Genomic DNA, 18,346 nt, shown 5'->3' on the forward strand with positions numbered 1-18,346 from the left:
ATTTTACAATTTTCCGTTTTGCTACCCTGTTTTCTTACGACATCTATATTGCAAACCAAACAGTTCCATTTGTTGTAATCGTGAATGATGCGGACATTAATTGACAAATTAATGGAGACCCACATAAAACCACATATAACCATGCTCGATTAGAAGAGCCCGAGCGCTTTAAAGAAAATATAAATAATGAATGAGGTGGATTCAAATAAAATCGTCCTAATGTGAATTTTTATGACAAATTATATCATGTATGTGCATACCGCAGATATAAAGTGTAACGCAATCCAGAAAGTCTACATATTATCTGAAAGATAAACAAACATAAAATAAGAAGCAATTACAATAATTCGTAGAGTTGATTAAGTATTACCAAAGATTCCTTGCAACTTTTTTTGAACATTGAGTAACCTCTTATAGACGTCCAAAAGAAGCTCATGAAAAAATATACATAAATCTTATCGAGCTTCAAAATTAAGTTACCACATCCTTCAAATTTCAGTCTTACAAAGTATATGTCATACGAAATATGTCGTGTTTTGAATGACTGTCATAATATTGTTCATATGACACATTCTATTTACAATACATATACATTTTTTGATACAATATTTATTGATGTCGTATTTTGAATGACCATTAAAATTTTATTTTTATTATCTATGTGCAAGTGTGGGCCCTCAAATTTTGCTTTCAGGGCAGGGATGGGGTAATAGTAATCTGTAATCGTAATCGATTGTAATTGATTACATTTTCCCCAGTAATCGACAGTAATCTGTAATCGAAGACATTTTCGATTACATGTAATCGTAATTAAATCGATTACAGCAAAAATTATGATGTAATCATCGATTATTTTCGATTACATTTCGATTACTTTAGTAAAATAGTTTGATGAGATATAACCTATTTTAAATGAAATTATATATGTACATGATGTATTCATCACTTTATAGTACAGATAAAATAGAATGTATTAATATGACTTAAAGAGTTTATCAACTGCCTTATTTCTATCTATTATCTCAAGCTGCATTATAATCAACCAGATCTCCTACCAAATTTTACTTGATATTTAGGTTTTGAAACAAATGAATTAATGTGCTTGTCAATATTTCAAGACCTTTTATATTAAAATATGAAAATAGATTTAAGTTAAGAATTGAGTCTTAAGTTCATTTCTGTACTACATTAAAGTAGTAATCTTATTTGTATTAAAATTCCTCAAAGCATAATTTTCAATAAGAGTTGGAATTTAAGCTTTGAGTAGATAAACAGTAACTGTTGATTCTTACAATGTTATGATAAAAAAGTTAAGAAAGTACACAAAATCCTTTTAATAATGAACCAATGGCTATGCATCGAAATTCTTTTTATTTCAGATAAGGATACATGTATCACTTTTTGACGCTATAAATATATATTGTTTATAATTTGTTTAGATAATAAAAAATAATTTACTTCTTGTCTTTACTAATCAGAAGTTCAGACTTCTAATCAATAAGATACAGACTTTGTTTTCATTTCAATTATGTCTAATTAAGAAGGAGATTTTCATTATTTTTCCCTAGGTTATAAATTGTACTCCATTGGCAGTTTTATAACCTGTACTTAGGGTGGTTTTATCCAAACAAGGATTAATTCATGTATGTCATTATAATTGTATTTCAATCTTTAAAATTTGCTGAACTAATTAATTATTCTACCTTTTTTATATTTTTTTTCGAACTTACAACATTGTAATCATCTATGTTAAAATATACCTGTTTTAATGAGTAAAAACAAAAAAGCTAACTTAAGTAAGAATGAAATGACATCGCATTGCATCAATCAGTTATTTATATTGTAGGTTGAAAAAAAACTACAATATGAATAACTGATTGATGCAATGCGATGTCATCTCTTATTCATCTTGAAAGGCAAAATTTCAAGAAATTTTGAATATTTCTGATCTTTAGTATGAGATTCCATCTAGAAAACAACTGTGAACTTAAAATATATGTAATTGGCAGTAATCGAAAAGTAGTGTTATTACTTTTAATAAAGTAATCGATTGCAATCGATTACAAACAAAAATTATAGTAATCGATTATTATTCGATTACACAAAATCCTTCATGTAATCGATTATTAATCGATTACATTTGTCAGTAATCGTGCCCATCCCTGTTCCAGGGTAATGTTTTCTTTTTCTGACTGTTGTTTGTTTTTTATGTTATAATCCTACCTCTATTTTTCTAACTAAGTACGTTATTTTGTAAAAAAAAAAATTACAGCAATACGACATTTTCGAAATTTAAAAATAATGACAATATGTGCTACTTTGAAAGACATTTTTAATTAGCAGAAAATAACATTGTTTTAAAAGTCCTAAGAGCCCTTTAAAAATGAAACTATGAAAGCTGCTGACAAATTTAAAGTAAGGATTGTTTTTCGTTTATGGTTTTGTGCATAAATCGGTACGTTGGTTTTCTCGTTTGTACTGTTGCATTTGTTCTTCAGTCATTCTCTCCTGTGGTGTCCATGTTTGCTTGACATAGGAAGCTCAAAAGGAGAACATTACTTTCAAATGTAAAGTCAGCCAGTTAAAACGGGAAGTTAAGATTCTAAATCCTTTAAAAGAAGAACAAGGATTCTGTATAAGCCCTGTAACAAGAGTGTCATTCTTCCCATAATGTTATTACGCAAGATCGAAAAACAAACACAACTGTACTTGTGATACAAAGGCATATAAACAGCACACGCAATGGACCTTGGAAATGCAGTCATAGAACACACGTAGATGAGGCAATTGTTAATGTCACAGTCATAAAAGAAGGTAATGTTCCTTTATGTTTTCGATCAATATAAAATCTTACACCAAAAACAAACAAATATTTTGTTTTCATAAACTGTGTAACGTTCAATCAGGGTATGTTTATGTTGTAAAGCTGAACACGATAAAGAACAAAAGGAAAAATCAATTTTGAAAAAGTTATTCAACCTTTCGATTTTCCGTTATTTCGTTTTACCATTTCAATTTGTATTATTTATCTCGCCCCACAACAAAATTTCAATTTCAGAAGTTGTCATTGAAGAGTTGCAATTGTTGTATTAATCATTTCATATAGTTGTTTATTGATGACGCAGAGTGGTTTCTTTTGCTTCTTGTACCTGTGTTAAATAACTGATATAAACCAGTTTAATCACCTTTCCCATACAGACTAATGCTAAAAGTTCTTATTAAAGTGTACAAAAGTAAATAATTTAAAGATTATTATGTATCGTTTATAGACACTACGTGTTTAATGCCAAGTTTATCAGTACTGTATTTGCCTTACACCTAGACAAATCAGTATTATAGACCCTCTGTTGCAGCCAGGAAATTGTTTGAAGCTTGAAAGTATGAACAATAACAACATAGCCGTAGATCTGTTATGGCACATACAATCAAAGTGTCATCACATTTTATCTTTCAATAGTATAAAACATTTCACTTTTCTATCCTTTACACAAATATTACCTAGGCAAAACTTAAAGACAAATTGAAAGAGCCAATCCACTGCCTGTACACAATTCAGTTTTCAAAAAAAGAATCGATGCTATCAGCATCAGCAAAGCTCTTCATCACAAAGAAGTAACCCCTAAAATTCCGCCTTTTTTTAAAAGTCAGTCTGTTCCTATTGTCTCCTAAAGTTAGACCAAAACCATTGCACCTAAACATTTCACCCATAAACAAGCATTGCAAGATTTTGATTTAGAAGAATACATGAACACTCCTCTAACATGTAGCTATTCATACTCTTCAGATATTTACAAGCCCTCTCCGAGAGCTGGTTGATGTAGACACCAGGTCCTCACATTTCTCTCGTGTCTTTCCACGCTCACCATCTCTAACCCTCAAAACATTTGATACTACAGATACAAGAATGTATCAATGTTTTGCTTATAATCATGTTGGAACTGCACAAAGTCAACAAACTTCTCTGAGAGTTCTTTTTGTTAGTCCATGATGTAATTCATTTTAGGAAGACAAACGATCATAAGTTGACACGATAGATAAGAAATCAGAAACTTAATTAGTTGAAAATCCATACACATAATTGTTACTACTTATATTATCACAAAACATAGAATATATGTACACAGTACAAATTAAACGTTTATGGAATAGCAGACATACATCATTGCTCATTGCTTTGTTGTCAAATTGATAGATTCTTTCATTTCTTTCATGTCGCCCTAATTCTTACCATGTTCCTGAGAATAGGAAACATTTTTCTTTGGGATAATGAAGCGACCATTCATCTTTTTGTGAATTTGGAGGCAAAGAATGCCTACAGATCTTTCTAAAAATATAGTTAGATTCCACCATTTCTATAAACAAAAATGAGTGAATGTGAGAAAAAATGATTTTTAATCTCAATTATGTGCAGTCTCGAATAATCTAAAGTGTCTGTGTATATGTGTATTTCATAAATGTCTTTTGATTTTATAAACGTAATTTGTCTTATTTTACAGTACCAATCACACTTCCAACAACTGATAAACGTAAGTAAAAGTAAAAATAAGCATCCAGCCTTCAATCTATAAATCTTCATTGTTTTTGTTGATTTATAAATATGCCTTTTAAGTATTGGTCAAATGATTAGATGCTTGTCTCTAGAACCAAGGATATCGAAGTTAGTATTTGCATGTTGTCTTCACGTCAAAGTAAAGTCGGATAATCTTAAAGTCATAATAAAATGTCTGTTTAGAGTAACATATCATCATTTTATACTTACTGTTATTGTTCAAGCCAGCAAATCAAAATATAGAAATCATATTTGTCTATTAAAAGGCAAGGTTAATTATTGATCTAAATTTCAATGTTTTTATAGCTTGTGTTTGATGCCTTTTAAGCACACTTTCCCAAATCGTGGAGGTCAGGTTTTTTTTTAAAGAGGAAGACAAAGTACTCTGAGAGGACAATCAAAGGCATGAACAAAAATTATATTCCATCTCCGATTTCCAAATCAAGAAAGCCAAAACACATCATTTGGACCCATATCTTTTAAATTATTATTGATTACATTAGGATTATACAACAGAGCATGGTCAAAACGAGAATAGGTTGAACTATACACTATGTCAGAATGGGTTAAAACAATTAGGTCGTAGATACAATTAAAAATCCAGAAGTTAAAAAAATGTGTAAATGTTCGACCTAAGTCCGTATTCAGAGACTATAAAATGTCTGAAGTCTCTTCACGACAAATATGTTGTTGTTCCTTTGGAAAAAGTTTCAAACAATATTGTCTGTAATCATACTACTACGAGTGTCTTATCAAAGAATTAGGAATAAATCAACACTCAACTAACCCCACGTACAAAAACGTAACTTCTGATAAAGACGACATCTTGACAAAACACAAGTCCTTCATGTCCTCATTGAATATTTCAATTAGCAGCAAATATGAGGACTTACCTTGATTGTATTGGATACTTAAACTCCACAAAGCTCTGTACAAACAACGGTACATTGCCGGCTCATTTGCATGTTCTACAACAGAACTGTCCGTTAGATTAACCACAATTTTGCATGCAGTCAAAGAGGGATTACAGAAATACTGTTTACTCGCGTATTGGCATCAACTATATGTGGATTCTTAAGAACTCAAAAACAATTTAAAATCTCTGTCATTCTCTGAAATAAAATATATCGAAATCTATGATTTTTCCGACCTTTACACCACCATACCACATGAAAAATTAAAAACCTATCTTAACGAAATAATCCACTATTGTTTTCTCCATAAAAATGCCACGCTATTCAATTATTTTTGGAGATATAATTCATTATATTTTGTTAAAAAGGACCCCGAAATTAAAATATGCTACACCGAAGAACGAAATTAAAATATGCTACACCGAAGAACGAAATTAAAATATGCTATACCGAAGAACGAAATTAAAATATGCTACACCGAAGAACAAGTGATCCGTATGCTGGAGTTTCTCAGTGACATGAGAGGCGAAAGATACCAAAGGGACACTCAACCTCATAAGTCGAAAAAAAAACTAACAACGTCATGGCCAAAAAAGAAAAGACAAACAATAGTACACAAAACACAACAAAGAAAACGAAAGACTGAGCAACACGAACCTCACCAAAACCTGGCAACATATTTGTTACATTTTAAATCGAATTTTTCAACAGGTTATCGGCATTCCTATGGGAACCAATTATTCTCCTGACAAACAAGCTAAATCATTAAATTTCACATACAAGTATATTGATGATGTTCCATCCATTAACAATCCAAACTTTTCTGATTAAAGTCCAATTAACATATCCCACATTTTGGATTTACTTTGAAGGTATTTTTGTTTTTGTTTCATAAAAAAAGAATGATAAACGTAGATACAAATATTTTGAATAAGGAAGGAATAATTCACATTTTGTAAATATAAACATTCTGATTCAAACACAAATGTCTCTAAAACTGATATTGTCAAGATGCTGGATTTCTTCATCATTAACATATTTGTTACATTTTATGTGTCTCTAAGGAAGATTGAAGCCAGCATTCTCATTCAACAAGTTCCGCTATGTAGATGTTGTCCTCTTACTAAATAGTTCATTTTTTGTGACCATGTTTAATGCATCTATCCCATCGAATTTAAATAAACTATACAACAGACACAGTTAAATCTGTCTCATAAATTGACTAACATCTAGAAAATGGCAATAAGGATCGGTTGAGAACAAAATAGTACAACATAAGTGATGGTTTTGGCTGCCCAATTGTTTCATTTTTATGTAGCAACATTCAAGCAGCGCCTGAATTTAGAATACTATGTGTATCCTAGTTGATACGATGTTCAAGAGCATGCGTTTCCTCCAATGACTGCCCTGAAAGACGAATGCTGCTTGCAACGCAGCTGTTAAAGCAAGGGTTCGAAGTAGTTGAATTCATAGATTCGAAATGTGTACGCCATCACGAGTTTTTTAACTTTTTTCACAGATGACGACTGGAATTTTGCAATTGTAACCTCATATTTTCCTTGAATGCAATTAAAATCACCGAATGAAACTTTTCATCAAACTTGTATTTACAAGAGCAGCACGACGAGTGGCACATGCTGAGCAGGATCTGCTTAATCCTCTGAAATATCTGGGATCAACCGCGGATTTTTTTTTAATTTTGCTATGTTTTTGTCATTTTGTCTTCAACTTATGAGTTTGAATATCCCTTTTGTATCTTCTGCCTCTCTTGATATTCTATTCATGGCATACATTGAACCCTAAAAATAACAGATATGAAATGATAAAAAAATGGTTCACTATTCCCTATGACTTTCAAACGAACTAATTATTAAAATTGTTGTTACATTGAATGATGACGGTAGTGTATTCCTGGAACATCAATTTATGTTTTATGCATACTTTTATTGTCAATATTAAATTTTGTATCCTTTCCTTTTTAACAAATTATGTACACAAGAAATAGGTACAGTCCGTGTAACGTAAAAGTTAACAATACGAACGATGCCCGAATCATGTACGGACGATGCCCGAACGATGTACGTACGATTCCCGAACGGTGTACGAATGCAAACGAAACGCTAACCGAACGTTGTACGAACGCTGAACGAATGATGTACGAACGAAACCATGTACCATAAACCATACCATAAACGATAACATAAGCTCCCTTTTATCGTACATCGTATGTTATTGCGTCAATCTTTTCGTTTAGCGTATATCGTATCGGCTAGCGTACATCGTTTCGTTTAGCGTATATCGTATCGTTTAGCGTACATCGTTTCGTTTAGCGTATATCGTATCGTTTAGCGTACATCGTTTCTTGGCGTACATAGTTTCGTTTAGCGTATATGGTTTTTTAAAATATATAAAACATGAATTGTGTTCTGTTAAATCTTTTTATATAGGTTATCATAGGCGTAACATTTAGATTGGATGCATATTTCAGTTTTTAATTAATCATTTAATAAACTATAACTTAATCTGACTCGATGTTGATCCAAAATTATTTACATAAGCAGTTTGAAAAATAAACACTGAAATAAATTTAAACAAATTAAAAGATACGATAGCCGTGGAAATACGTACTTGGTGAATGTGCGAGTAAACTGCAGTCTGCAGGGTTTTCAGTCAACATTTTTTGAAAATAGCCTAAGGTATTAACATTCTTTTTACCTAAAAGAACAATGTATTTTAGATGGAATTCGGAATTAATCTAATGTTCTTACAAAGTATATTCGGGGTCTTAAGGTTTGCCTTTTGTTTAAAAAGTTTGTTAATCATATTTATATATTCTCTTTTATCGCATGTATTTAAACATCGACTGAATAACAGTTTCATCTACATATCGTAATTAAACTTTTTTTTTTAGATTATAGATATATTTTTATTCATCTATCAAATCAGTCGAACAAAATCAAATATTTGAGAAATTTCAAATAAAAACAATTACCCGTTATGTGCCTCATCAACACCAAACATAAATCCTTACCAATGTACAAACGATAGTGTATTATTTTTACTACAAATGCACTTGATTTTAAACAATAATCAAAAAAGAGCGCGTCCGGCAAATGAAAAATTTCGAATTCTTAAGTGAAATTATAATTGAGCGTCTTCATTTTTGAATTTTCTAACAACAAAAACTAGACCGTTTCCCTCTATTCTTAAATTTTCTAAGACCATTTTCCTCTATTTTTTATTTTGCCCGTTATACTCTATTTTTATTTTATATTTTTTTTTTACTTTATTTTCCTGTATCTATATCCCCTTTATTCGGAGCAACCCTAAATATACATATGCTACACAGGGTCTAAAGGTCATCGCTTGTGCCGTGATACACATGTTTGTATAACAAAGGATGTCCTTGTTCATATTTATAACATTTTAAATGTCCTCCTAATAATACATCTAATAGTTGCCACTGGACGTTAAACAGCTAACTATAAATTTATCCGTCATATTCTTGGTTTTGTTATAATGTGTAAATCAAACAACATAATGAAATACTTGCAGATATTCACTGCCGAAATAATGGGAAATAATTGCACACAAAACCACTCAATTACATCCCTACGCCACAAAGTCTAGCTTTTTCACATGTAAATAAATTATTATCATTAATCTATTTCAAAATAATTTCAAATGATTTTAAATCAAACGGTCATTTTACTAATTTGCCAAAAACAAAAAACAGATCGATTGTTTTTCAATGGTCGGTGCCTGACAGCATTTATAAAATCTTTTTCCATTTTTGCCAGTAAGAAAACTACATAGAACAGGAAAAATCAGTGTTTAAATATATTCATATTTCTTGACGTACGTATGTCGGGGTTTAGGCTATTCCATTCAATAGTAGTAGATCGGGGAAAAAAAGGATTTTCTGGTTAAATCTATCTACAACTGGGTATCACATAATTGTTTCGCAAATTATAATTAGACATTTGACCAAAAAGTGGCATTAAATCGTAGAGGCAGTCCCATTATATAAAGAATAGAACATAGTGAGCTTTCTGGACTTTCTTCTGTCCACTAGCAAATTTCAGCCTGTTTCACTTAAAATATATAACTTCCCGACAAGCAAACACGGGCAACCCAGTTACTAATATTCCTGCTTCTAACTAAACATGTTCTAAATTGTCGGAATCTTGTTGAGTACAACCATAGCATAGCATTTGTCTTGTCAGGGTTAAAATCAATAAGCCAATCTTAAGACCATGCTAAGATTTGTTCTAAATCGCTATTTAAGACATCCTCTATTGTGTAAGGACTATTACTTTAAAAAAAAAAAGGGATGTTTCATCAGCACACAATCGAGTTAGTCTTATCAAATTACCAGCTATGTCATATACATGAATAAGGAATAGTAGGGGACCCAATACAGAGCCTTGCGGAACTCCTGCATTAGTATTCTCAAAAGGTGAAACGCTTTATTTTCTATTTGAAATATAACTAATTAAGTGATTTTAAAAAGACGTTGCGCACGGTATTGGTGTCTCTTTGGAAATATACGATAGATGGCGGGTTATTCAAATTGAAGCTCTTTTCCTATACAATAAATATCCATGTTCTGCATATCATTCGAAAGGAAATAAACCAAAGAAATCGATAACATAGATGAGTTTGTGCTTTGTACATTATGTAATGAAAAACTCTGCTCATTTCGATGCCTATAACGTCATTTTAAGGGTGTCCCGCTGTTACAATTTTGTGCGCGTCTTTGAAATCCCAGTGCGGATTAAATAGTAAGTAGAATGTTATATAATTTTACAACTGTATTGTAAACCTATAACGTAAAATGGGGTTTTAGACGTTTTTTACTGTTAGAGAAGGAAGATCGTCCAAAGAGTTTAGAGATGGAAGAGAAAAAATGTCCAAATTAGCTACTCAAGCCGTACACAAACTTTCTGCCTTCACTTTTTATCAGATTTAACGGTTAAAAATGGATTTTAATAATATCAGAAAATATATACATGTCCTAAAGAAACTCTCTGAAGTCATCATTATGTAACTGCGGTGTTACTTTAAAACATCGTCAGTTTTCCCGTGTCCAATAAAATGTCCTAATAATTCAAAGTATAATTCGGAGGCTTTTTATTAAACGAATTTCTACTAAAGATCTCAATTTTTTCACACCTGTTAACTGAATATATGGATGGAAAAAACATTCAATTTTATGGAACGCCATGACTGCCTTATGTTGATGATTATCATTATATGCAGTCGCGACAGCATTATATGCAGTGGTCACAACATTATATGCAGTGGTTACATTATATGCAGTGGTCACAACATTATATTCAGTCGTGACAACATTATATGCAGTCGTGACAACATTATATGCAGTTGTCGGAACATTATATGTAGTGGTTACAACATTATATGCAGGCGTGACAACATTATATGCAGTTGTCGGAACATTATATGCAGTGGTTAAAACATTATATGGGGTGGCCACAACATTATATGCAGTGGTTACAACATTATATGCAGTCGTGACAACATTATATGCAGTAGTGACAACATTATACGCAGTTGTCGGAACATTATATATGCAGTGGTTAAAACATTATATGCGGTGGTCACAACATTATACGTGTTTTGTTGATGAAGGTGATGATCAGTGATGAAGGTGATGATGATGATTGATGTATGTGATGGTGGTGGTTCTGATTCAGTAAAGTTCGTAATTTTTTTATCGGGAATTGCCGTTTCCAGTCATAATTGATAATGCCCCGCAAACAAAATGAAACAGTTATTGCCTTTAAGTCATGTAATTTAGGCAATTCGATTGAAACTTTATCGGAGAAAAAATAACGCCTGCTATTGTCTGCAAATTGGACAACCATTATTTTATCCATTTAGGGGTAGTTCATTCAGAAGAAATGGTGAAACTAAGAGTTGAATGCATTAATTATAGTTCTATTTATCTTAAGAAATACGCACGGCATAATGTGAATGGCATTTGTATACTATATGTCTCGAGTTCATTTCATATTGAACAACCAAAAGTTATAAGCCACTTAAAGTCTTTAGTCAATATTCAGTGCCATATTTCATATATATGTAAGACTCAGATCGACGTCCACCGGGAACCTATGATCGAGGTCCCACGGTTCCTCAAATCATGTGGTGCCATGACTGCACATCAAGACTATTACTGGAAGTCTCCTCTTTTCGATGTCTTATATGATTTCATCATTTGTTCCAACTTTGATCATTTCCTTTTTTTTTTTATTTTCTCTGAAGTGATCGTTTTGTTTTCGTATAATACTGTCCAAATATACATTTTTTTTTAATATTTTATGCATATCACAATGGCTTATGTAAAGGAACAACAAAATCCCGTCGCAAAGAATAAACTAAAACAAATAAAAAAAAAAACGAACATGGATAAATGACAACCGGTTAATTACCGCCAGCAGATTCTGCACTCGGACAGAAATAGTTTGCGTACATGAAACACGTCGATCCACTCAATCTACGTACGATGTCTCATTCCTTTCATATTCATATGAAAAAAGGAGATATGGATAAGCTTCAATGAGGCAGCAATCCAACGACAAAGATAACCGTACAACACTGGAGTCATGCTGTCGGCAACAATAGACAGCTGTCTATACACTACCATGTATATATAAAACTCTGGCATTTTTTACGTCTTTTGATCTTATTTCAATGATCAGTATCATCATATTCACAAATTAATATGTTTATACTTTAAGTATTCAAAACATATATAATTGTGCATTTCTGATCATTTAACCCCAAATAAACATCTTCAAATTACTCGGGACTGCAATTTACATATATCACGACCCAGTATTTTTCAAGGAGAACCAAATATCTGTCAGAAGTAAACTATGTATTGCATTTTAGAAACAAATTAATTTATGTAGGTCAGCGATGTCATTCGAAATAGAATTTTACTAAAACATTCAAGATTTGCAATATTGTTTTAATGAAAATCTTTTTAAGTATATAATTCGGACTATGCAATATATAAAAATTCAATAAGTTTCGACAATTTTCCGATTTTTACCCCGTGGGTGAAACATATACAGGAGAAAGAAGCCCCACAGAAACAATCAAGATCCACCATCAAAAGTAACGAAAAATATTCAGATATGAAATTTTCAACTTCTGACAAGGATCCTAACATGGGATATGGAAAACATTTTGTTAGCAAAAATAACTGAAATCTCCAGACTATAGCAACAAGACAAGCTTGTATGTGATAAGAATTAGAACACCAATAACAACAACGAGAAGAATTCATAGTATATATAAAACAATAGTTTGATATGTACTTTTTTTTGAGCTGCAGATAGAAAATCAGAAACGATCTAAGATGTCCAATGACATGTCCCCATAGCCTTAATTTGACGTTCGCGTTATAATAACGCTAAACTGTATATGACTTTTCTTGCATATTTGGCATAAAATAATTTCATGAAATGGTCTGATCTATATAAGATAAATTTCTCGTCTAATATGCATCAATATATAGATCCGCATTGTATCAAGGATTTAAGATGTCGAAATATTTAACTCGGATACTGCATAAAGACAATGATCCGCAGTCAACCGTTTACATATGATCACACTCTCACTTTTAGAAAGGCAAGCTACATTGAAAATGAAAATGCGATCAATCTTAATTATCCCTCTTAGCCAGATTATAAACGATTCTAAATCAAGCTGTACACCAAATCCCTAATGTCTAACGTTGCTATTAAAAGAATCGAAGCTAAACGCATGAATGAAATATCTTACAAAAACATCTTATAAGAAAAAGTGCTCCTTAGTCACGAACATTTCAGTATAACCTGCAATCATTTTTTTTGTGTCAGCGACTCATCTAACAAAAAAAAGGTATATCACGAATTTCAGTATAGCTTACGATCATTTTTTTTAATCTACTGTGAGTAGAACAATCGCTAGTCATATGTATGAAAAAGAAGGTTATAATTTATTACATCTAGAAGTAGTAAGGCAGAATGGAGTTTATTTTCTCGAATCTCCAACAGAATTGCCTGTTACATAGGCATGCGATGAGACTAGTATATTAAGATTGAAACTTTTCTTTTACATTTATTTGAGAGAGAGGGTATAGTTGTCCGACAAATATGATGGATTGCATACAAACATGTAGCAGGCTCCAGTATATTAATTTACAGACACTCCCAACTCGTTCGAAAAAAAATCCCCATTTACTGGACCCCACATCTTCCAAAATTTCTTCATTTCCTTATTTTGTCAAAGCGTATACTTTGCGTGAAGTTTATTTTTTTTTACATGAATATCCAATTTATAAAAAAAGGAAGAGAGAATTCAAATTCTAATAAATAGCCTACATTGAATCCGCTGTGTATATACATTGAAAACTGTCTTAAGAGACCACTAAAGGGAGAGCAAAATTGTGGTTTCATATGACTGGTGGTCTTTTACACGTTCAATCTATATGAAATGCACTACATAGGAACCTACAATTAATGGTCTTATAACACAGTTTTTTGCTGAATACAGGTGGTTTCTTCGGCAGGTTTGATTGTATAGATAACAAATTGACATACCATTTTCCTCTTCTTTATCATTAAATCAACCTCAAAAAGCCTGCAGTGTGGCTCGGTGGTTACCTCAAGCACTCCGGCTTCCTCATCTAATAAAACCGCCACGAAATAGCCAATAGTGACGAATGTGGCGTTAGACACCAAATAAATAAACCAATCAATCTACTGCGTGCTAATTTTCAATTTTTGAATACAGTAGATTTTTTTTTATTTTCGCAGAACACAACATGGCGTGAATATTGATTTTTATACTTGTAAAACAATGTAAAAACAAAACCAAAACCATTGAAATCGAAAAATTATCCATTTGGAAATGATTTAAAAAAAAATGTCAAAGAAGATTTAGTGTAAACCGATACTCAGTAATATCTTGACTAGAAATGGAAGCGCTAAACCAAAAATAATTTATAGTATAAAAAGTGCATGAAATGCATTCCTGGTCCATATTTGTTCATTTCAGAAAACATTGATCCATGTGTATATATAGCAGTTACTTAAAAATACACATCTGGTCACTTAAAAGTAATTATATATTTAAAAATCAGATTTCGGCCTGCTGTTAATCTGTTAGGTAGATATTGGTCCATATAAAAAGAGTTTTCCATACTTTGCCAAATTCTATAATTTCAAACATATAATAAAAAAAGTATGGATCGCCGTCCCTTATTTCAAGTTTTTGTTTGTGAAAAAAATATTTCAGATGAACACATGTTTTCCGAAAGCAAAAAACAATACGAAATCATCGTCCTCGTTTTCTTAATAAATCACAGAATAGATCAATTTATTGTAATTATTAAAAGAAGAAAATGTGGCCGTATGATTGCCAACGAGACAAACTTTCATCAAAGACCAGATGACAAAGACGTTAACAATGAGCAAAACCCTATCCTCATAGTTAGCTATAAAAAGCCACGACATGAAAAATGTAAAACAATTCAAACGAGAAAACTAACGGCCTGATTTACTGTACAAAATGTGTAAATTCCTTCATATAATGATTTTTTCTTAATTATTTGCCCGATAATACAATCCTGATTTAAAAATTGTAATCAATGAAAACATTTTCTTTTAAACAAAAATTAGACCCCCGACCAACCTTGAAATATTGAAAGTTGACAATGGCATCATCATAAGAGCACGTATTTCTGTTTCAAACTTAATGCACATTTTTTAAAGTTTAAAAAAAAATGCAATTTTTAACACTTTCCATAAAATCGTAATTGATATTAAGATTGTTGACTTATTCGAGTATTAACTGATAAAATAAATACTTTGGATTATAATACTAGTATATAAGCCACTTTTTATTAAAAAATAAATAAAACGTACTTCTTAAATAATAACAATTTCACTAGCCAAGATTGGAGACGTCTTCTGACAAGGAGGACATTGCTAAATTTTAAGAAAGAGAAGAAACTGATAATACACAAATAGTAAAAAGAAAATTAAGAAAATAAGACATGAAAGGTTATAAGCAAAGACAGTCAATGTGATATGTTGGAAGCACGCTCGTCCTTAGATGTACATGTAGCCTCAGGTTTTCCGGCATTTGTTTCACTCATAGTGTCAAACTCAGTTTTAAAGTTTCAAAACATTTTGAATGTTGAAAATAAAAGACGCTTAATTATATACAAAACAGATTTTAAATCATATTACAAGACATCAAATTGTTATTCAGTGCTACATAGATTGTTGGAGACAATTTATCGCAAAATTAAAAAAATTGCATGTGTGAAATTTTGTTTTAATTCTATGAAATTTTGCATTTATTAATGCTAAGCCCAGCTTAAAAAAATGAAAGCATATAAAGAAGCAACTAAGAAAATCTCGGCAAAATGAATACTTGTTGTAAGAATGTAAATTCTACGGTCTTTTTAAGCGGCATTTTCACATAAGTAGGTTGTAAGCTTTAACGTTTGAAACTTTCTTTCGAAGAACGTCAAAAGCGTATAGTTTTATTGGGAACGTGCGTAACGTCTAAATACATTTTTAAATACAATTCTTTCAAATACTTTGCCCACTGCTGATAATAATGAGATAGATCTATAATTGAAAATCAGTGATTTGTCTCAGGTTTTGAAAATATATATAAATGCTCCAAGTCAACACATTTTCAAGATTTTGTGAAAATACGATGGTAATGTGCATTTTATTTTTATCATAAAACACAAATAAATGTACACCCATTGTCAGATCAAAATATCTCAAATACCCCAGTCCAGAGATACCATGTTTATTCTACTGAATATACCATATCGATAATTTTACATTATTCGTACTTGTTACGTAATAAGATCTGTGTCCAGGTAAAGAAAACAGCAAGTGGTGTATATTCTAAAGTGTTTAGCGCCTTCCATTATACAGAGAGAAAATTTATTTTATTCAAGTGTCACATACTTGTCTACCAAGTTATATACAAATTATATAAATTTGTAATATACATTTCACAATAATAAAATAAGACAAATACCCAGACTAGATAGGCTTATGAGACACTAGACATCTGACGATGACATTTAGCTTTAGGACCATTTTGTTTTCACAAGGAAAAACACCAATTTAAAAATTATATATATAACATTCTGTTAAAAAATCATTTTAAAGGTAAATTGACTGTAAAAAAAGGTAAAAGCATAACGTCCTCGCAATTTCTTGTTCAGAGCCAGGGACACAGATGTCCAAATGAATAAGAATACACTAAATGCTTAAACAATATATAGTACAATGGACACCAATCACATTTTGATAGTGTACTAAGAGGTTTACTCGTGTATTTTCTATATTCTAGAGACTTCAACATCCCACCAAAAATACAAAAATTAAAGTCCTAAGTTTTATAAATTAAATGTCATGTTTTTAAATATTATTTGCGAGGCTGCATGCACATTGTTTTCGTATATTTCTTTTCCGCCATTCATAAGTTTAATGTTTACCGTGACTTCTATATATATTATATAGTGTGTTACGTAGATCGATTTTTTAACTTTATTCTAAAAATTATTAACCGACACGGAGCGATAGCACGGAAACTGAAAAATGCTTCGGAAAGCGGATTGTTTGCTAATCATTTTGAAAAAAAAAACGTGAATTATTTTGATATCCTAATGATAATGTGTCTTTTTGACAGCACTATATTTTGTTGATTATTCAATATATGTATATGGTACCTGGCATTTATATACATATACATGCATAATAATAATCCCTTGAATATATTTTAGTTGATTGATTGTTGGTTGTTTAATGTCCAGTGTAAACTATTTCATACATTTCTATGAAGAAAGAGTTTCTCATTCCTAGGAAGATTTTATGATATTTGGTGCACAATGTAATTTAAAGTATTAACTCCGTGTTTCAAAGTCAAACAAGATAATTATTATTTTTCTTCATATTTCTTAAAAAAAAAATGAATATCCATATAATTCAAATCTGGTTTGGATTTGTTTTGTGCTCAATGGAATTTACTACGACAAATTCAATTTTATTGATAATTTTGGGATCAAATGTGATGAGGTTTATATTTAGGTATGTGCAAAACAGGGAAACAATAAACTGGTAAGTTGGAGACCATTCAGACTTCGTTTAGATGAGACACGTCTTCAAAATCAATACAGTTTAAAATTTTGGGGAGTTGAAAATTGAAAAGTGAAATTTTTTTTTTATTGTTTACTTTGCACTAAGCATTTATATACAAACCTCTTCTATTACTCTTCCTCTGAGCAAAACTCAGTTTGTTTTAAACCGATTTAAACGTACATTAAACAGAACTTAAACAGTAGGAGATCATGGTGGGTTTAACGACAATAAGACAGCAATCAAACAACAAAAAACACACAGGGACATCGAGTGGGCAACATATATAGTGTTTACCAATAGAAAGGTGTATACACAACATGCCAATTTCTAAATCGTCCCGAATTTCCATATATCATTGTGAATAAGTTTATCCAGAAAAATAGAATACATGTATTACATGTCTTTGATTTAACAGAAACAATGATAAAAGATATGGCATTAAAACGCGATTCTCCATATTAGCAATTGAGGAGAAAGCCTGAATATGAAAAGTTAAACAATTTAAAGGTCATACAAATTTTAAAGTTTTACTCCTTAGAGGTCTATTTTCCCCCTTCTTTTACCCTACAAGAAAACTTTCCTTGGAGCCGTTGATTAAATATCTGCCGAATTTTTCCAAAACGCTCATGTATAATAGTATTATGCCGTCGTGTGTTTAAACAGTTATTGGCCAGTCAAATCGGTATGCAAGTTAA

At 31.3% G+C, this 18,346-nt stretch overlaps 1 protein-coding gene across 1 annotated transcript in view; it reads left to right on the top strand.

Annotated features, from left to right (window-relative positions):
- Positions 1-4,502: 4,502 nt before the first annotated feature.
- Positions 4,503-18,346, top strand: part of LOC127718631 (uncharacterized) — a 47,981-nt gene continuing 34,137 nt past the window's right edge. The window contains exon 1 of the mRNA XM_052224684.1: positions 4,503-4,526. The gene's annotated coding sequence lies outside the window, so the exon portion shown is untranslated. The remainder of the gene's footprint in view (positions 4,527-18,346) is intronic.

The sequence above is a fragment of the Mytilus californianus genome, unplaced genomic scaffold, assembly GCF_021869535.1.
Source record: "Mytilus californianus isolate M0D057914Y unplaced genomic scaffold, xbMytCali1.0.p SCAF_10, whole genome shotgun sequence".
NCBI lineage: Eukaryota > Metazoa > Mollusca > Bivalvia > Mytilida > Mytilidae > Mytilus > Mytilus californianus.